Source organism: Dendrobates tinctorius, unplaced genomic scaffold (assembly GCF_039654945.1).
Source record: "Dendrobates tinctorius isolate UK_male_01 unplaced genomic scaffold, ASM3965494v1 ptg000125l, whole genome shotgun sequence".
NCBI lineage: Eukaryota > Metazoa > Chordata > Amphibia > Anura > Dendrobatidae > Dendrobates > Dendrobates tinctorius.
This window is the reverse complement of record NW_027361793.1, coordinates 26,960,813-26,983,343: the sequence shown is the minus strand read 5'-3', so window position 1 is coordinate 26,983,343 and position 22,531 is coordinate 26,960,813.

Sequence of the window (22,531 nt, the reverse complement as noted above, 5' to 3'; positions counted from 1 at the left end):
TTTCTAAAAGGATGCGTTTGCAACTACTTTACTTTTGGAGAAAATTCAAAACATTCATTATTCAATAGGGCCCAAACTATCAAAAACCAGCAGTTTCAATGAACACACAATTCTTGGTAGAATCATGCAGGACTGAAATTTTTGATGTTTTTCTACTCCTCTCATGAGCCCAAACAAGTCTCTAAAAGGATGAGTTTGCAACTACTTTACTTTTGGAGAAAATTCAAAACATTCATTATTCAATAGAGCCCAATAGCAAAAACCAGCGTTTTGAATGAAGAATCACATTTCTTGGTAGAATCATGCAGGATTGAAATTTTTGATGGTTTTTTACTCCTCTCAACAGCCCAAACAAGTTTCTAAAAGGATGAATTTGCAACTACTTTACTTTTGGAGAGAATTCAAAACATTCATTATTCAATAGGGCCCAAACTATCAAAAACCAGCGGTTTCAATGAACACACATTTCTTGGTAGAATCATGCAGGACTGAAATTTTTGATGTTTTTCTACTCCTCTCATGAGCCCAAACAAGTCTCTAAAAGCATGAGTTTGCAACTACTTTACTTTTGAAGAAAATTCAAAACATTCGTTATTCAATAGAGCCCAATAGCAAAAATCAGGTTTTGAATGAAGAATCACATTTCTTGGTAGAATCATGCAGGATTGAAATTTTTGATGGTTTTTTACTCCTCTCAACAGCCCAAACAAGTTTCTAAAAGGATGAGTTTGCAACTACTTTACTTTTGGAGAAAATTCAAAACATTCATTATTCAATAGAGCCCAATAGCAAAAATCAGCGTTTTGAATGAAGAATCACATTTCTTGGTAGAATCATGCAGGATTGAAATTTTTGATGGTTTTTTACTCCTCTCAACAGCCCAAACAAGTTTCTAAAAGGATGAGTTTGCAACTATTTTATTTTTGGAGAAAATTCAAAACATTCATTATTCAATAGGGCCCAAACTATCAAAAACCAGCGGTTTCAATGAACACACATTTCTTGGTAGAATCATGCAGGACTGAAATTTCTGATGTTTTTCTACTCTCATGAGCCCAAACAAGTCTCTAAAAGCATGAGTTTGCAACTACTTTACTTTTGGAGAAAATTCAAAACATTCATTATTCAATAGGGCCCAAACTATCAAAAACCAGCGGTTTCAATGAACACACATTTCTTGGTAGAATCATGCAGGACTGAAATTTTTGATGTTTTTCTACTCCTCTCATGAGCCCAAACAAGTCTCTAAAAGCATGAGTTTGCAACTACTTTACTTTTGGAGAAAATTCAAAACATTCATTATTCAATAGAGCCCAATAGCAAAAACCAGCGTTTTGAATGAAGAATCACATTTCTTGGTAGAATCATGCAGGATTGAAATTTTTGATGGTTTTTTACTCCTCTCAACAGCCCAAACAAGTTTCTAAAAGGATGAGTTTGCAACTGCTTTACTTTTGGAGAAAATTCAAAACATTCATTATTCAATAGGGCCCAAACTATCAAAAACCAGCGGTGTCAATGAACACACATTTCTTGGTAGAATCATGCAGGACTGTAATTTTTGATGTTTTTCTACTCATCTCATGAGACCAAACAAGTCTCTAAAAACATGAGTTTGCAACTACTTTACTTTTGGAGAAAATTCAAAACATTCATTATTCAATAGAGCCCAATAGCAAAAATCAGGTTTTGAATGAAGAATCACATTTCTTGTTAGAATCATGCAGGATTGAAATTTTTGATGGTTTTTTACTCCTCTCAACAGCCCAAACAAGTTTCTAAAAGGATGAGTTTGCAACTACTTTACTTTTGGAGAAAATTCAAAACATTCATTATTCAATAGGGCCCAAAATATCAAAAACCAGCGGTTTGAATGAACACACATTTCTTGGTAGAATCGTGCAGGACTGAAATTTTTGATGTTTTTCTACTCCTCTCATGAGCCCAAACAAGTCTCTAAAAGGATGAGTTTGCAACTACTTTACTTTTGGAGAAAACTCAAAACATTCATTATTCAATAGAGCCCAATAGCAAAAACCAGCGTTTTGAATGAAGAATCACATTTCTTGGTAGAATAATTCAGGATTGAAATTTTTGATGGTTGTTTACTCCTCTCAACAGCCCAAACAAGTTTCTAAAAGGATGAGTTTGCAACTACTTTACTTTTGGAGAAAATTCAAAACATTCATTATTCAATAGGGCCCAAACTATCAAAAACCAGCGGTTTCAATGAACACACATTTCTTGGTAGAATCATGCAGGACTGAAATTTTTGATGTTTTTCTACTCCTCTCATGAGCCCAAACAAGTCTCTAAAAGCATGAGTTTGCAACTACTTTACTTTTGAAGAAAATTCAAAACATTCATTATTCAATAGAGCCCAATAGCAAAAATCAGGTTTTGAATGAAGAATCACATTTCTTGGTAGAATCATGCAGGATTGAAATTTTTGATGGTTTTTTACTCCTCTCAACAACCCAAACAAGTTTCTAAAAGGATGAGTTTGCAACTACTTTACTTTTGGAGAAAATTCAAAACATTCATTATTCAATAGGGCCCAAGCTATCAAAAACCAGCGGTTTGAATGAACACACATTTCTTGGTAGAATCGTGCAGGACTGAAATTTTTGATGTTTTTCTACTCCTCTCATTAGCCCAAACAAGTCTCTAAAAGGATGAGTTTGCAACTACTTTACTTTTGGAGAAAATTCAAAACATTCATTATTCAATAGAGCCCAATAGCAAAAACCAGCGTTTTGAATGAAGAATCACATTTCTTGGTAGAATCATGCAGGATTGAAATTTTTGATGGTTTTTTACTCCTCTCAACAGCCCAAACAAGTTTCTAAAAGGATGAGTTTGCAACTACTTTACTTTTGGAGAAAATTCAAAACATTCATTATTCAATAGGGCCCAAACTATCAAAAACCAGCGGTTTCAATGAACACACATTTCTTGGTAGAATCATGCAGGACTGAAATTTTTTATGTTTTTCTACTCCTCTCATGAGCCCAAACAAGTCTCTAAAAGCATGAGTTTGCAACTACTTTACTTTTGGAGAAAATTCAAAACATTCATTATTCAATAGAGCCCAATAGCAAAAATAAGGTTTTGAATGAAGAATCACATTTCTTGGTAGAATCATGCAGGATTGAAATTTTTGATGGTTTTTTACTCCTCTCAACAACCCAAACAAGTTTCTAAAAGGATGAGTTTGCAACTACTTTACTTTTGGAGAAAATTCAAAACATTCATTATTCAATAGGGCCCAAGCTATCAAAAACCAGCGGTTTGAATGAACACACATTTCTTGGTAGAATCGTGCAGGACTGAAATTTTTGATGTTTTTCTACTCCTCTCATTAGCCCAAACAAGTCTCTAAAAGGATGAGTTTGCAACTACTTTACTTTTGGAGAAAATTCAAAACATTCATTATTCAATAGAGCCCAATAGCAAAAACCAGCGTTTTGAATGAAGAATCACATTTCTTGGTAGAATCATGCAGGATTGAAATTTTTGATGGTTTTTTACTCCTCTCAACAGCCCAAACAAGTTTCTAAAAGGATGAGTTTGCAACTACTTTACTTTTGGAGAAAATTCAAAACATTCATTATTCAATAGGGCCCAAACTATCAAAAACCAGCGGTTTCAATGAACACACATTTCTTGGTAGAATCATGCAGGACTGAAATTTTTTATGTTTTTCTACTCCTCTCATGAGCCCAAACAAGTCTCTAAAAGCATGAGTTTGCAACTACTTTACTTTTGGAGAAAATTCAAAACATTCATTATTCAATAGAGCCCAATAGCAAAAATAAGGTTTTGAATGAAGAATCACATTTCTTGGTAGAATCATGCAGGATTGAAATTTTTGATGGTTTTTTACTCCTCTCAACAGCCCAAACAAGTTTCTAAAAGGATGAGTTTGCAACTACTTTACTTTTGGAGAAAATTCAAAACATTCATTATTCAATAGGGCCCAAAATATCAAAAATCAGCGGTTTGAATGAACACACATTTCTTGGTAGAATCGTGCAGGACTGAAATTTTTGATGTTTTTCTACTCCTCTCATGAGCCCAAACAAGTCTCTAAAAGCATGAGTTTGCAACTACTTTACTTTTGAAGAAAATTCAAAACATTCATTATTCAATAGAGCCCAATAGCAAAAATCAGCGTTTTGAATGAAGAATCACATTTCTTGGTAGAATCATGCAGGATTGAAATTTTTGATGGTTTTTTACTGCTCTCAACAGCCCAAACAAGTTTCTAAAAGGATGAGTTTGCAACTACTTTACTTTTGGAGAAAATTCAAAACATTCATTATTCAGTAGGGCCCAAACTATCAAAAACCAGCGGTTTCAATGAACACACATTTCTTGGTAGAATCATGCAGGACTGAAATTTTTGATGTTTTTCTACTCCTCTCATGAGCCCAAACAAGTCTCTAAAAGCATGAGTTTGCAACGACTTTAATTTTGGAGAAAATTCAAAACATTCATTATTCAATAGAGCCCAATAGGAAAAACCAGCGTTTTGAATGAAGAATCACATTTCTTGGTAGAATCATGCAGGATTGAAATTTTTGATGGTTTTTTACTCCTCTCAACAGCCCAAACAAGTGTCTAAAAGGATGAGTTTGCAACTACTTTACTTTTGGAGAAAATTCAAAACATTCATTATTCAATAGGGCCCAAAATATCAAAAACCAGCGGTTTGAATGAACACACATTTCTTGGTAGAATCGTGCAGGACTGAAATTTTTGATGTTTTTCTACTCCTCTCATGAGCCCAAATAAGTCTCTAAAAGGATGAGTTTGCAACTACTTTACTTTTGGAGAAAATTCAAAACATTCATTATTCAATAGAGCCCAATAGCAAAAACCAGCGTTTTGAATGAAGAATCACATTTCTTGGTAGAATCATGCAGGATTGAAATTTTTGATGGTTTTTTACTCCTCTCAACAGCCCAAACAAGTTTCTAAAAGGATGAATTTGCAACTACTTTACTTTTGGAGAGAATTCAAAACATTCATTATTCAATAGGGCCCAAACTATCAAAAACCAGCGGTTTCAATGAACACACATTTCTTGGTAGAATCATGCAGGACTGAAATTTTTGATGTTTTTCTACTCCTCTCATGAGCCCAAACAAGTCTCTAAAAGCATGAGTTTGCAACTACTTTACTTTTGAAGAAAATTCAAAACATTCATTATTCAATAGAGCCCAATAGCAAAAATCAGGTTTTGAATGAAGAATCACATTTCTTGGTAAAATCATGCAGGATTGAAATTTTTGATGGTTTTTTACTCCTCTCTACAGCCCAAACAAGTTTCTAATAGGATGAGTTTGCAACTACTTTACTTTTGGAGAAAATTCAAAACATTCATTATTCAATAGGGCCCAAAATATCAAAAACCAGCGGTTTGAATGAACACACATTTCTTGGTAGAATCGTGCAGGACTGAAATTTTTGATGTTTTTCTACTCCTCTCATGAGCCCAAACAAGTCTCTAAAAGGATGAGTTTGCAACTACTTTACTTTTGGAGAAAATTCAAAACATTCATTATTCAACAGAGCCCAATAACAAAAACCAGCGTTTTGAATGAAGAATCACATTTCTTGGTAGAATCATGCAGGATTGAAATTTTTGATGGTTTTTTACTCCTCTCAACAGCCCAAACAAGTTTCTAAAAGGATGAGTTTGCAACTATTTTATTTTTGGAGAAAATTCAAAACATTCATTATTCAATAGGGCCCAAACTATCAAAAACCAGCAGTTTCAATGAACACACATTTCTTGGTAGAATCATGCAGGACTGAAATTTCTGATGGTTTTCTACTCTCATGAGCCCAAACAAGTCTCTAAAAGCATGAGTTTGCAACTACTTTACTTTTGGAGAAAATTCAAAACATTCATTATTCAATAGGGCCCAAACTATCAAAAACCAGCGGTTTCAATGAACACACATTTCTTGGTAGAATCATGCAGGACTGAAATTTTTGATGTTTTTCTACTCCTCTCATGAGCCCAAACAAGTCTCTAAAAGCATGAGTTTGCAACTACTTTACTTTTGGAGAAAATTCAAAACATTCATTATTCAATAGAGCCCAATAGCAAAAATCAGGTTTTGAATGAAGAATCACATTTCTTGGTAGAATCTTGCAGGATTGAAATTTTTGATGGTTTTTTACTCCTCTCAACAGCCCAAACAAGTTTCTAAAAGGATGAGTTTGCAACTACTTTACTTTTGGAGAAAATTCAAAACATTCATTATTCAATAGGGCCCAAAATATCAAAAACCAGCGGTTTGAATGAACACACATTTCTTGGTAGAATCGTGCAGGACTGAAATTTTTGATGTTTTTCTACTCCTCTCATGAGCCCAAACAAGTCTCTAAAAGGATGAGTTTGCAACTACTTTACTTTTGGAGAAAATTCAAAACATTCATTATTCAATAGAGCCCAATAGCAAAAACCAGCGTTTTGAATGAAGAATCACATTTCTTGGTAGAATCATGCAGGATTGAAATTTTTGATGGTTTTTTACTCCTCTCAACAGCCCAAACAAGTTTCTAAAAGGATGAGTTTGCAACTACTTTACTTTTGGAGAAAATTCAAAACATTCATTATTCAATAGGGCCCAAACTATCAAAAACCAGCGGTGTCAATGAACACACATTTCTTGGTAGAATCATGCAGGACTGAAATTTTTGATGTTTTTCTACTCCTCTCATGAGCCCAAACAAGTCTCTAAATGCATGAGTTTGCAACTACTTTACTTTTGGAGAAAATTCAAAACATTCATTATTCAATAGAGCCCAATAGCAAAAGTCAGGTTTTGAATGAAGAATCACATTTCTTGGTAGAATCATGCAGGATTGAAATTTTTGATGGTTTTTTTACTCCTCTCAACAGCCCAAACAAGTTTCTAAAAGGATGAGTTTGCAACTACTTTACTTTTGGAGAAAATTCAAAACATTCATTATTCAATAGGGCCCAAACTATCAAAAACCAGCGGTTTGAATGAACACACATTTCTTGGTAGAATCGTGCAGGACTGAAATTTTTGATGTTTTTCTACTCCTCTCATTAGCCCAAACAAGTCTCTAAAAGGATGAGTTTGCAACTACTTTACTTTTGGAGAAAATTCAAAACATTCATTATTCAATAGAGCCCAATAGCAAAAACCAGCGTTTTGAATGAAGAATCACATTTCTTGGTAGAATCATGCAGGATTGAAATTTTTGATGGTTTTTTACTCCTCTCAACAGCCCAAACAAGTTTCTAAAAGGATGAGTTTGCAACTACTTTACTTTTGGAGAAAATTCAAAACATTCATTATTCAATAGGGCCCAAACTATCAAAAACCAGCGGTGTCAATGAACACACATTTCTTGGTAGAATCATGCAGGACTGTAATTTTTGATGTTTTTCTACTCATCTCATGAGACCAAACAAGTCTCTAAAAACATGAGTTTGCAACTACTTTACTTTTGGAGAAAATTCAAAACATTCATTATTCAATAGAGCCCAATAGCAAAAATCAGGTTTTGAATGAAGAATCACATTTCTTGTTAGAATCATGCAGGATTGAAATTTTTGATGGTTTTTTACTCCTCTCAACAGCCCAAACAAGTTTCTAAAAGGATGAGTTTGCAACTACTTTACTTTTGGAGAAAATTCAAAACATTCATTATTCAATAGGGCCCAAAATATCAAAAACCAGCGGTTTGAATGAACACACATTTCTTGGTAGAATCGTGCAGGACTGAAATTTTTGATGTTTTTCTACTCCTCTCATGAGCCCAAACAAGTCTCTAAAAGGATGAGTTTGCAACTACTTTACTTTTGGAGAAAACTCAAAACATTCATTATTCAATAGAGCCCAATAGCAAAAACCAGCGTTTTGAATGAAGAATCACATTTCTTGGTAGAATAATTCAGGATTGAAATTTTTGATGGTTGTTTACTCCTCTCAACAGCCCAAACAAGTTTCTAAAAGGATGAGTTTGCAACTACTTTACTTTTGGAGAAAATTCAAAACATTCATTATTCAATAGGGCCCAAACTATCAAAAACCAGCGGTTTCAATGAACACACATTTCTTGGTAGAATCATGCAGGACTGAAATTTTTGATGTTTTTCTACTCCTCTCATGAGCCCAAACAAGTCTCTAAAAGCATGAGTTTGCAACTACTTTACTTTTGAAGAAAATTCAAAACATTCATTATTCAATAGAGCCCAATAGCAAAAATCAGGTTTTGAATGAAGAATCACATTTCTTGGTAGAATCATGCAGGATTGAAATTTTTGATGGTTTTTTACTCCTCTCAACAACCCAAACAAGTTTCTAAAAGGATGAGTTTGCAACTACTTTACTTTTGGAGAAAATTCAAAACATTCATTATTCAATAGGGCCCAAGCTATCAAAAACCAGCGGTTTGAATGAACACACATTTCTTGGTAGAATCGTGCAGGACTGAAATTTTTGATGTTTTTCTACTCCTCTCATTAGCCCAAACAAGTCTCTAAAAGGATGAGTTTGCAACTACTTTACTTTTGGAGAAAATTCAAAACATTCATTATTCAATAGAGCCCAATAGCAAAAACCAGCGTTTTGAATGAAGAATCACATTTCTTGGTAGAATCATGCAGGATTGAAATTTTTGATGGTTTTTTACTCCTCTCAACAGCCCAAACAAGTTTCTAAAAGGATGAGTTTGCAACTACTTTACTTTTGGAGAAAATTCAAAACATTCATTATTCAATAGGGCCCAAACTATCAAAAACCAGCGGTTTCAATGAACACACATTTCTTGGTAGAATCATGCAGGACTGAAATTTTTTATGTTTTTCTACTCCTCTCATGAGCCCAAACAAGTCTCTAAAAGCATGAGTTTGCAACTACTTTACTTTTGGAGAAAATTCAAAACATTCATTATTCAATAGAGCCCAATAGCAAAAATAAGGTTTTGAATGAAGAATCACATTTCTTGGTAGAATCATGCAGGATTGAAATTTTTGATGGTTTTTTACTCCTCTCAACAGCCCAAACAAGTTTCTAAAAGGATGAGTTTGCAACTACTTTACTTTTGGAGAAAATTCAAAACATTCATTATTCAATAGGGCCCAAAATATCAAAAATCAGCGGTTTGAATGAACACACATTTCTTGGTAGAATCGTGCAGGACTGAAATTTTTGATGTTTTTCTACTCCTCTCATGAGCCCAAACAAGTCTCTAAAAGCATGAGTTTGCAACTACTTTACTTTTGAAGAAAATTCAAAACATTCATTATTCAATAGAGCCCAATAGCAAAAATCAGCGTTTTGAATGAAGAATCACATTTCTTGGTAGAATCATGCAGGATTGAAATTTTTGATGGTTTTTTACTGCTCTCAACAGCCCAAACAAGTTTCTAAAAGGATGAGTTTGCAACTACTTTACTTTTGGAGAAAATTCAAAACATTCATTATTCAGTAGGGCCCAAACTATCAAAAACCAGCGGTTTCAATGAACACACATTTCTTGGTAGAATCATGCAGGACTGAAATTTTTGATGTTTTTCTACTCCTCTCATGAGCCCAAACAAGTCTCTAAAAGCATGAGTTTGCAACGACTTTAATTTTGGAGAAAATTCAAAACATTCATTATTCAATAGAGCCCAATAGGAAAAACCAGCGTTTTGAATGAAGAATCACATTTCTTGGTAGAATCATGCAGGATTGAAATTTTTGATGGTTTTTTACTCCTCTCAACAGCCCAAACAAGTGTCTAAAAGGATGAGTTTGCAACTACTTTACTTTTGGAGAAAATTCAAAACATTCATTATTCAATAGGGCCCAAAATATCAAAAACCAGCGGTTTGAATGAACACACATTTCTTGGTAGAATCGTGCAGGACTGAAATTTTTGATGTTTTTCTACTCCTCTCATGAGCCCAAATAAGTCTCTAAAAGGATGAGTTTGCAACTACTTTACTTTTGGAGAAAATTCAAAACATTCATTATTCAATAGAGCCCAATAGCAAAAACCAGCGTTTTGAATGAAGAATCACATTTCTTGGTAGAATCATGCAGGATTGAAATTTTTGATGGTTTTTTACTCCTCTCAACAGCCCAAACAAGTTTCTAAAAGGATGAATTTGCAACTACTTTACTTTTGGAGAGAATTCAAAACATTCATTATTCAATAGGGCCCAAACTATCAAAAACCAGCGGTTTCAATGAACACACATTTCTTGGTAGAATCATGCAGGACTGAAATTTTTGATGTTTTTCTACTCCTCTCATGAGCCCAAACAAGTCTCTAAAAGCATGAGTTTGCAACTACTTTACTTTTGAAGAAAATTCAAAACATTCATTATTCAATAGAGCCCAATAGCAAAAATCAGGTTTTGAATGAAGAATCACATTTCTTGGTAAAATCATGCAGGATTGAAATTTTTGATGGTTTTTTACTCCTCTCTACAGCCCAAACAAGTTTCTAATAGGATGAGTTTGCAACTACTTTACTTTTGGAGAAAATTCAAAACATTCATTATTCAATAGGGCCCAAAATATCAAAAACCAGCGGTTTGAATGAACACACATTTCTTGGTAGAATCGTGCAGGACTGAAATTTTTGATGTTTTTCTACTCCTCTCATGAGCCCAAACAAGTCTCTAAAAGGATGAGTTTGCAACTACTTTACTTTTGGAGAAAATTCAAAACATTCATTATTCAACAGAGCCCAATAACAAAAACCAGCGTTTTGAATGAAGAATCACATTTCTTGGTAGAATCATGCAGGATTGAAATTTTTGATGGTTTTTTACTCCTCTCAACAGCCCAAACAAGTTTCTAAAAGGATGAGTTTGCAACTATTTTATTTTTGGAGAAAATTCAAAACATTCATTATTCAATAGGGCCCAAACTATCAAAAACCAGCAGTTTCAATGAACACACATTTCTTGGTAGAATCATGCAGGACTGAAATTTCTGATGGTTTTCTACTCTCATGAGCCCAAACAAGTCTCTAAAAGCATGAGTTTGCAACTACTTTACTTTTGGAGAAAATTCAAAACATTCATTATTCAATAGGGCCCAAACTATCAAAAACCAGCGGTTTCAATGAACACACATTTCTTGGTAGAATCATGCAGGACTGAAATTTTTGATGTTTTTCTACTCCTCTCATGAGCCCAAACAAGTCTCTAAAAGCATGAGTTTGCAACTACTTTACTTTTGGAGAAAATTCAAAACATTCATTATTCAATAGAGCCCAATAGCAAAAATCAGGTTTTGAATGAAGAATCACATTTCTTGGTAGAATCTTGCAGGATTGAAATTTTTGATGGTTTTTTACTCCTCTCAACAGCCCAAACAAGTTTCTAAAAGGATGAGTTTGCAACTACTTTACTTTTGGAGAAAATTCAAAACATTCATTATTCAATAGGGCCCAAAATATCAAAAACCAGCGGTTTGAATGAACACACATTTCTTGGTAGAATCGTGCAGGACTGAAATTTTTGATGTTTTTCTACTCCTCTCATGAGCCCAAACAAGTCTCTAAAAGGATGAGTTTGCAACTACTTTACTTTTGGAGAAAATTCAAAACATTCATTATTCAATAGAGCCCAATAGCAAAAACCAGCGTTTTGAATGAAGAATCACATTTCTTGGTAGAATCATGCAGGATTGAAATTTTTGATGGTTTTTTACTCCTCTCAACAGCCCAAACAAGTTTCTAAAAGGATGAGTTTGCAACTACTTTACTTTTGGAGAAAATTCAAAACATTCATTATTCAATAGGGCCCAAACTATCAAAAACCAGCGGTGTCAATGAACACACATTTCTTGGTAGAATCATGCAGGACTGAAATTTTTGATGTTTTTCTACTCCTCTCATGAGCCCAAACAAGTCTCTAAATGCATGAGTTTGCAACTACTTTACTTTTGGAGAAAATTCAAAACATTCATTATTCAATAGAGCCCAATAGCAAAAGTCAGGTTTTGAATGAAGAATCACATTTCTTGGTAGAATCATGCAGGATTGAAATTTTTGATGGTTTTTTTACTCCTCTCAACAGCCCAAACAAGTTTCTAAAAGGATGAGTTTGCAACTACTTTACTTTTGGAGAAAATTCAAAACATTCATTATTCAATAGGGCCCAAACTATCAAAAACCAGCGGTTTGAATGAACACACATTTCTTGGTAGAATCGTGCAGGACTGAAATTTTTGATGTTTTTCTACTCCTCTCATTAGCCCAAACAAGTCTCTAAAAGGATGAGTTTGCAACTACTTTACTTTTGGAGAAAATTCAAAACATTCATTATTCAATAGAGCCCAATAGCAAAAACCAGCGTTTTGAATGAAGAATCACATTTCTTGGTAGAATCATGCAGGATTTAAATTTTTGATGGTTTTTTACTGCTCTCAACAGCCCAAACAAGTTTCTAAAAGGATGAGTTTGCAACTACTTTACTTTTGGAGAAAATTCAAAACATTCATTATTCAATAGGGCCCAAACTATCAAAAACCAGCGGTTTGAATGAACACACATTTCTTGGTAGAATCATGCAGGACTGAAATTTTTGATGTTTTTCTACTCCTCTCATGAGCCCAAACAAGTCTCTAAAAGCATGAGTTTGCAACTACTTTACTTTTGGAGAAAATTCAAAACATTCATTATTCAATAGAGCCCAATAGCAAAAATCAGGTTTTGAATGAAGAATCACATTTCTTGGTAGAATCATGCAGGATTGAAATTTTTGATGGTTTTTTACTCCTCTCAACAGCCCAAACAAGTTTCTAAAAGGATGAGTTTGCAACTACTTTACTTTTGGAGAAAATTCAAAACATTCATTATTCAATAGGGCCCAAAATATCAAAAACCAGCGGTTTGAATGAACACACATTTCTTGGTAGAATCGTGCAGGACTGAAATTTTTGATGTTTTTCTACTTCTCTCATGAGCCCAAACAAGTCTCTAAAAGGATGAGTTTGCAACTACTTTACTTTTGGAGAAAATTCAAAACATTCATTATTCAATAGAGCCCAATAGCAAAAACCTGCGTTTTGAATGAAGAATCACATTTCTTGGTAGAATCATGCAGGATTGAAATTTTTGATGGTTTTTTACTCCTCTCAACAGCCCAAACAAGTTTCTAAAAGGATGAGTTTGCAACTACTTTATTTTTGGAGAAAATTCAAAACATTCATTATTCAATAGGGCCCATACTATCAAAAACCAGTGGTTTCAATGAACACACATTTCTTGGTGGGATCATGCAGGACTGAAATTTTTGATGTTTTTCTACTCCTCTCATGAGCCCAAACAAGTCTCTAAAAGCATGAGTTTGCAACTACTTTACTTTTGGAGAAAATTCAAAACATTCATTATTCAATAGAGCCCAATAGCAAAAATCAGGTTTTGAATGAAGAATCACATTTCTTGGTAAAATCATGCAGGATTGAAATTTTTGATGGTTTTTTACTCCTCTCAACAGCCCAAACAAGTTTCTAAAAGGATGAGTTTGCAACTACTTTACTTTTGGAGAAAATTCAAAACATTCATTATTCAATAGGGCCCAAACTATCAAAAACCAGCGGTTTGAATGAACACACATTTCTTGGTAGAATCATGCAGGACTGAAATTTTTGATGTTTTTCTACTCCTCTCATGAGCCCAAACAAGTCTCTAAAAGCATGAGTTTGCAACTACTTTACTTTTGGAGAAAATTCAAAACATTCATTATTCAATAGAGCCCAATAGCAAAAATCAGGTTTTGAATGAAGAATCACATTTCTTGGTAGAATCATGCAGGATTGAAATTTTTGATGGTTTTTTACTCCTCACAACAGCCCAAACAAGTTTCTAAAAGGATGAGTTTGCAACTACTTTACTTTTGGAGAAAATTCAAAACATTCATTATTCAATAGGGCCCAAAATATCAAAAACCAGCGGTTTTAATGAACACACATTTCTTGGTAGAATCGTGCAGGACTGAAATTTTTGATGTTTTTCTACTCCTCTCATGAGCCCAAACAAGTCTCTAAAAGGATGAGTTTGCAACTACTTTACTTTTGGAGAAAATTCAAAACATTCATTATTCAATAGAGCCCAATAGCAAAAACCTGCGTTTTGAATGAAGAATCACATTTCTTGGTAGAATCATGCAGGATTGAAATTTTTGATGGTTTTTTACTCCTCTCAACAGCCCAAACAAGTTTCTAAAAGGATGAGTTTGCAACTACTTTATTTTTGGAGAAAATTCAAAACATTCATTATTCAATAGGGCCCAAACTATCAAAAACCAGTGGTTTCAATGAACACACATTTCTTGGTGGGATCATGCAGGACTGAAAATTTTGATGTTTTTCTACTCCTCTCATGAGCCCAAACAAGTCTCTAAAAGCATGAGTTTGCAACTACTTTACTTTTGGAGAAAATTCAAAACATTCATTATTCAATAGAGCCCAATAGCAAAAATCAGGTTTTGAATGAAGAATCACATTTCTTGGTAAAATCATGCAGGATTGAAATTTTTGATGGTTTTTTACTCCTCTCAACAGCCCAAACAAGTTTCTAAAAGGATGAGTTTGCAACTACTTTACTTTTGGAGAAAATTCAAAACATTCATTATTCAATAGGGCCCAAACTATCAAAAACCAGCAGTTTCAATGAACACACATTTCTTGGTAGAATCATGCAGGACTGAAATTTTTGATGTTTTTCTACTCCTCTCATGAGCCCAAACAAGTCTCTAAAAGCATGAGTTTGCAACTACTTTACTTTTGGAGAAAATTCAAAACATTCATTATTCAATAGAGCCCAATAGCAAAAACCAGCGTTTTGAATGAAGAATCACATTTCTTGGTAGAATCATGCAGGATTGAAATTTTTGATGGTTTTTTACTCCTCTCAACAGCCCAAACAAGTTTCTAAAAGGATGAGTTTGCAACTACTTTACTTTTGGAGAAAATTCAAAACATTCATTATTCAATAGGGCCCAAACTATCAAAAACCAGCGGTTTCAATGAACACACATTTCTTGGTAGAATCATGCAGGACTGAAATTTTTGATGTTTTTCTACTCCTCTCATGAGCCCAAACAAGTCTCTAAAAGCATGAGTTTGCAACGACTTTACTTTTGGAGAAAATTCAAAACATTCATTATTCAATAGAGCCCAATAGCAAAAATCAGGTTTTGAATGAAGAATCACATTTCTTGGTAGAATCATGCAGGATTGAAATTTTTGATGGTTTTTTACTCCTCTCAACAGCCCAAACAAGTTTCTAAAAGGATGAGTTTGCAACTACTTTACTTTTGGAGAAAATTCAAAACATTCATTATTCAATAGGGCCCAAAATATCAAAAACCAGCAGTTTGAATGAACACACATTTCTTGGTAGAATCGTGCAGGACTGAAATTTTTGATGTTTTTCTACTCCTCTCATGAGCCCAAACAAGTCTCTAAAAGGATGAGTTTGCAACTACTTTACTTTTGGAGAAAATTCAAAACATTCATTATTCAATAGAGCCCAATAGCAAAAACCAGCGTTTTGAATGAAGAATCACATTTCTTGGTAGAATCATGCAGGATTGAAATTTTTGATGGTTTTTTACTCCTCTCAACAGCCCAAACAAGTTTCTAAAAGCATGAGTTTGCAACTACTTTACTTTTGGAGAAAATTCAAAACATTCGTTATTCAATAGGGCCCAAAATATCAAAAACCAGCGGTTTGAATGAACACACATTTCTTGGTAGAATCGTGCAGGACTGAAATTTTTGATTTTTTTCTACTCCTCTCATGAGCCCAAACAAGTCTCTAAAAGCATGAGTTTGCAACTACTTTTCTTTTGGAGAAAATTCAAAACATTCATTATTCAATAGAGCCCAATAGCAAAAACCAGCGTTTTGAATGAAGAATCACATTTCTTGGTAGAATCATGCAGGATTGAAATTTTTGATGGTTTTTTACTCCTCTCAACAGCCCAAACAATTTTCTAAAAGGATGAGTTTGCAACTACTTTACTTTTGGAGAAAATTCAACACATTCATTATTCAATAGGGCCCAAACTATCAAAAACCAGCGGTTTGAATGAACACACATTTCTTGGTAGAATCGTGCAGGACTGAAATTTTTGATGTTTTTCTACTCCTCTCATTAGCCCAAACAAGTCTCTAAAAGGATGAGTCTGCAACTACTTTACTTTTGGAGAAAATTCAAAACATTCATTATTCAATAGAGCCCAATAGCAAAAACCAGCGTTTTGAATGAAGAATCACATTTCTTGGTAGAATCATGCAGGATTGAAATTTTTGATGATTTTTTACTGCTCTCAACAGCCCAAACAAGTTTCTAAAAGGATGAGTTTGCAACTACTTTACTTTTGGAGAAAATTCAAAACATTCATTATTCAATAGGGCCCAAACTATCAAAAATCAGCGGTTTCAATGAACACACATTTCTTGGTAGAATCATGCAGGACTGAAATTTTTGATGTTTTTCTACTCCTTTCATGAGCCCAAACAAGTCTCTAAAAGCATGAGTTTGCAACTACTTTAATTTTGGAGAAAATTCAAAACATTCATTATTCAATAGAGCCCAATAGCAAAAACCAGCGTTTTGAATGAAGAATCACATTTCTTGGTAGAATCATGCAGGATTGAAATTTTTGATGGTTTTTTACTCCTCTCAACAGCCCAAACAAGAGTCTAAAAGGATGAGTTTGCAACTACTTTACTTTTGGAGAAAATTCAAAACATTCATTATTCAATAGGGCCCAAAATATCAAAAACCAGCGGTTTGAATGAACACACATTTCTTGGTAGAATCATGCAGGACTGAAATTTTTGATGTTTTTCTACTCCTCTCATGAGCCCAAACAAGTCTCTAAAAGCATGAGTTTGCAACTACTTTACTTTTGGAGAAAATTCAAAACATTCATTATTCAATAGGGCCCAAACTATCAAAAACCAGCGGTTTGAATGAACACACATTTCTTGGTAGAATCATGCAGGACTGAAATTTTTGATGTTTTTCTACTCCTCTCATGAGCCCAAACAAGTCTCTAAAAGCATGAGTTTGCAACTACTTTACTTTTGGAGAAAATTCAAAACATTCATTATTCAATAGAGCCCAATAGCAAAAATCAGGTTTTGAATGAAGAATCACATTTCTTGGTAGAATCATGCAGGATTGAAATTTTTGATGGTTTTTTACTCCTCTCAACAGCCCAAACAAGTTTCTAAAAGGATGAGTTTGCAACTACTTTACTTTTGGAGAAAATTCAAAACATTCATTATTCAATAGGGCCCAAAATATCAAAAACCAGCGGTTTGAATGAACACACATTTCTTGGTAGAATCGTGCAGGACTGAAATTTTTGATGTTTTTCTACTCCTCTCATGAGCCCAAACAAGTCTCTAAAAGGATGAGTTTGCAACTACTTTACTTTTGGAGAAAATTCAAAACATTCATTATTCAACAGAGCCCAATAACAAAAACCAGCGTTTTGAATGAAGAATCACATTTTTTGGTAGAATCGTGCAGGATTGAAATTTTTGATGGTTTTTTACTCCTCTCAACAGCCCAAACAAGTTTCTAAAAGGATGAGTTTGCAACTATTTTATTTTTGGAGAAAATTCAAAACATTCATTATTCAATAGGGCCCAAACTATCAAAAACCAGCGGTTTCAATGAACACACATTTCTTGGTAGAATCATGCAGGACTGAAATTTCTGATGTTTTTCTACTCTCATGAGCCCAAACAAGTCTCTAAAAGCATGAGTTTGCAACTACTTACTTTTGGAGAAAATTCAAAACATTCATTATTCAATAGGGCCCAAACTATCAAAAACCAGCGGTTTCAATGAACACACATTTCTTGGTAGAATCATGCAGGACTGAAATTTTTGATGTTTTTCTACTCCTCTCATGAGCCCAAACAAGTCTCTAAAAGCATGAGTTTGCAACTACTTTACTTTTGGAGAAAATTCAAAACATTCATTATTCAATAGAGCCCAATAGCAAAAATCAGGTTTTGAATGAAGAATCACATTTCTTGGTAGAATAATGCAAGATTGAAATTTTTGATGGTTTTTTACTCCTCTCAACAGCCCAAACAAGTTTCTAAAAGGATGAGTTTGCAACTACTTTACTTTTGGAGAAAATTCAAAACATTCATTATTCAATAGGGCCCAAACTATCAAAAACCAGCGGTTTGAATGAACACACATTTCTTGGTAGAATCGTGCAGGACTGAAATTTTTGATGTTTTTCTACTCCTCTCATTAGCCCAAACAAGTCTCTAAAAGGATGAGTTTGCAACTACTTTACTTTTGGAGAAAATTCAAAACATTCATTATTCAATAGAGCCAAATAGGAAAAACCAGCGTTTTGAATGAAGAATCACATTTCTTGGTAGAATCATGCAGGATTGAAATTTTTGATGGTTTTTTACTGCTCTCAACAGCCCAAACAAGTTTCTAAAAGGATGAGTTTGCAACTACTTTACTTTTGGAGAAAATTCAAAACATTCATTATTCAATAGGGCCCAAACTATCAAAAACCTGCGGTTTCAATGAACACACATTTCTTGGTAGAATCATGCAGGACTGAAATTTTTGATGTTTTTCTACTCCTCTCATGAGCCCAAACAAGTCTCTAAAAGCATGAGTTTGCAACTACTTTACTTTTGGAGAAAATTCAAAACATTCATTATTCAATAGAGCCCAATAGCAAAAACCAGCGTATTGAATGAAGAATCACATTTCTTGGTAGAATCATGCAGGATTGAAATTTTTGATGGTTTTTTACTCCTCTCAACAGCCCAAACAAGTTTCTAAAAGGATGAGTTTGCAACTACTTTACTTTTGGAGAAAATTCAAAACATTCATTATTCAATAGGGCCCAAACTATCAAAAACCAGTGGTTTCAATGAACACACATTTCTTGGTGGGATCATGCAGGACTGAAATTTTTGATGTTTTTCTACTCCTCTCATGAGCCCAAACAAGTCTCTAAAAGCATGAGTTTGCAACTACTTTACTTTTGGAGAAAATTTAAAACATTCATTATTCAATAGAGCCCAATAGCAAAAATCAGGTTTTGAATGAAGAATCACATTTCTTGGTAAAATCATGCAGGATTGAAATTTTTGATGGTTTTTTACTCCTCTCAACAGCCCAAACAAGTTTCTAAAAGGATGAGTTTGCAACTACTTTACTTTTGGAGAAAATTCAAAACATTCATTATTCAATAGGGCCCAAACTATCAAAAACCAGCAGTTTCAATGAACACACATTTCTTGGTAGAATCATGCAGGACTGAAATTTTTGATGTTTTTCTACTCCTCTCATGAGCCCAAACAAGTCTCTAAAAGCATGAGTTTGCAACTACTTTACTTTTGGAGAAAATTCAAAACATTCATTATTCAATAGAGCCCAATAGCAAAAATCAGGTTTTGAATGAAGAATCACATTTCTTGGTAGAATCATGCAGGATTGAAATTTTTGATGGTTTTATACTCCTCTCAACAGCCCAAACAAGTTTCTAAAAGGATGAGTTTGCAACTACTTTACTTTTGGAGAAAATTCAAAACATTCATTATTCAATAGGGCCCAAAATATCAAAAACCAGCGGTTTGAATGAACACACATTTCTTGGTAGAATCGTGCAGGACTGAAATTTTTGATGTTTTTCTACTCCTCTCATGAGCCCAAACAAGTCTCTAAAAGGATGAGTTTGCAACTACTTTACTTTTGGAGAAAATTCAAAACATTCATTATTCAATAGAGCCCAATAGCAAAAACCAGCGTTTTGAATGAAGAATCACATTTCTTGGTAGAATCATGCAGGATTGAAATTTTTGATGGTTTTTTACTCCTCTCAACAGCCCAAACAAGTTTCTAAAAGCATGAGTTTGCAACTACTTTACTTTTGGAGACAATTCAAAACATTCGTTATTCAATAGGGCCCAAAATATCAAAAACCAGCGGTTTGAATGAACACACATTTCTTGGTAGAATCGTGCAGGACTGAAATTTTTGATTTTTTTCTACTACTCTCATGAGCCCAAACAAGTCTCTAAAAGCATGAGTTTGCAACTACTTTACTTTTGGAGAAAATTCAAAACGTTCATTATTCAATAGAGCCCAATAGCAAAAACCAGCGTTTTGAATGAAGAATCACATTTCTTGGTAGAATCATGCAGGATTGAAATTTTTGATGGTTTTTTACTCCTCTCAACAGCCCAAACAAGTTTCTAAAAGGATGAGTTTGCAACTACTTTATTTTTGGAGAAAATTCAAAACATTCATTATTCAATAGGGCCCAAACTATCAAAAACCAGCGGTTTCAATGAACACACATTTCTTGGTAGAATCATGCAGGACTGAAATTTCTGATGTTTTTCTAATCTCATGAGCCCAAACAAGTCTCTAAAAGCATGAGTTTGCAACTACTTTACTTTTGGAGAAAATTCGAAACATTCATTATTCAATAGGGCCCAAACTATCAAAAACCAGCGGTTTGAATGAACACACATTTCTTGGTAGAATCGTGCAGGACTGAAATTTTTGATGTTTTTCTACTCCTCTCATTAGCCCAAACAAGTCTCTAAAAGGATGAGTCTGCAACTACTTTACTTTTGGAGAAAATTCAAAACATTCATTATTCAATAGAGCCCAATAGCAAAAACCAGCGTTTTGAATGAAGAATTACATTTCTTGGTAGAATCATGCAGGATTGAAATTTTTGATGGTTTTTTACTCCTCTCAACAGCCCAAACAAGTTTCTAAAAGGATGAGTTTGCAACTACTTTATTTTTGGAGAAAATTCAAAACATTCATTATTCAATAGGGCCCAAACTATCAAAAACCAGTGGTTTCAATGAACACACATTTCTTGGTGGGATCATGCAGGACTGAAATTTTTGATGTTTTTCTACTCCCCTCATGAGCCCAAACAAGTCTCTAAAAGCATGAGTTTGCAACTACTTTACTTTTGGAGAAAATTCAAAACATTCATTATTCAATAGAGCCCAATAGCAAAAATCAGGTTTTGAATGAAGAATCACATTTCTTGGTAGAATCATGCAGGATTGAAATTTTTGATGGTTTTTTACTCCTCTCAACAGCCCAAACAAGTTTCTAAAAGCATGAGTTTGCAACTACTTTACTTTTGGAGAAAATTCAAAACATTCGTTATTCAATAGGGCCCAAAATATCAAAAACCAGCGGTTTGAATGAACACACATTTCTTGGTAGAATCGTGCAGGACTGAAATTTTTGATTTTTTTCTACTCCTCTCATGAGCCCAAACAAGTCTCTAAAAGCATGAGTTTGCAACTACTTTTCTTTTGGAGAAAATTCAAAACATTCATTATTCAATAGAGCCCAATAGCAAAAACCAGCGTTTTGAATGAAGAATCACATTTCTTGGTAGAATCATGCAGGATTGAAATTTTTGATGGTTTTTTACTCCTCTCAACAGCCCAAACAATTTTCTAAAAGGATGAGTTTGCAACTACTTTACTTTTGGAGAAAATTCAACACATTCATTATTCAATAGGGCCCAAACTATCAAAAACCAGCGGTTTGAATGAACACACATTTCTTGGTAGAATCGTGCAGGACTGAAATTTTTGATGTTTTTCTACTCCTCTCATTAGCCCAAACAAGTCTCTAAAAGGATGAGTCTGCAACTACTTTACTTTTGGAGAAAATTCAAAACATTCATTATTCAATAGAGCCCAATAGCAAAAACCAGCGTTTTGAATGAAGAATCACATTTCTTGGTAGAATCATGCAGGATTGAAATTTTTGATGATTTTTTACTGCTCTCAACAGCCCAAACAAGTTTCTAAAAGGATGAGTTTGCAACTACTTTACTTTTGGAGAAAATTCAAAACATTCATTATTCAATAGGGCCCAAACTATCAAAAATCAGCGGTTTCAATGAACACACATTTCTTGGTAGAATCATGCAGGACTGAAATTTTTGATGTTTTTCTACTCCTTTCATGAGCCCAAACAAGTCTCTAAAAGCATGAGTTTGCAACTACTTTAATTTTGGAGAAAATTCAAAACATTCATTATTCAATAGAGCCCAATAGCAAAAACCAGCGTTTTGAATGAAGAATCACATTTCTTGGTAGAATCATGCAGGATTGAAATTTTTGATGGTTTTTTACTCCTCTCAACAGCCCAAACAAGAGTCTAAAAGGATGAGTTTGCAACTACTTTACTTTTGGAGAAAATTCAAAACATTCATTATTCAATAGGGCCCAAAATATCAAAAACCAGCGGTTTGAATGAACACACATTTCTTGGTAGAATCATGCAGGACTGAAATTTTTGATGGTTTTTCTACTCCTCTCATGAGCCCAAACAAGTCTCTAAAAGCATGAGTTTGCAACTACTTTACTTTTGGAGAAAATTCAAAACATTCATTATTCAATAGGGCCCAAACTATCAAAAACCAGCGGTTTGAATGAACACACATTTCTTGGTAGAATCATGCAGGACTGAAATT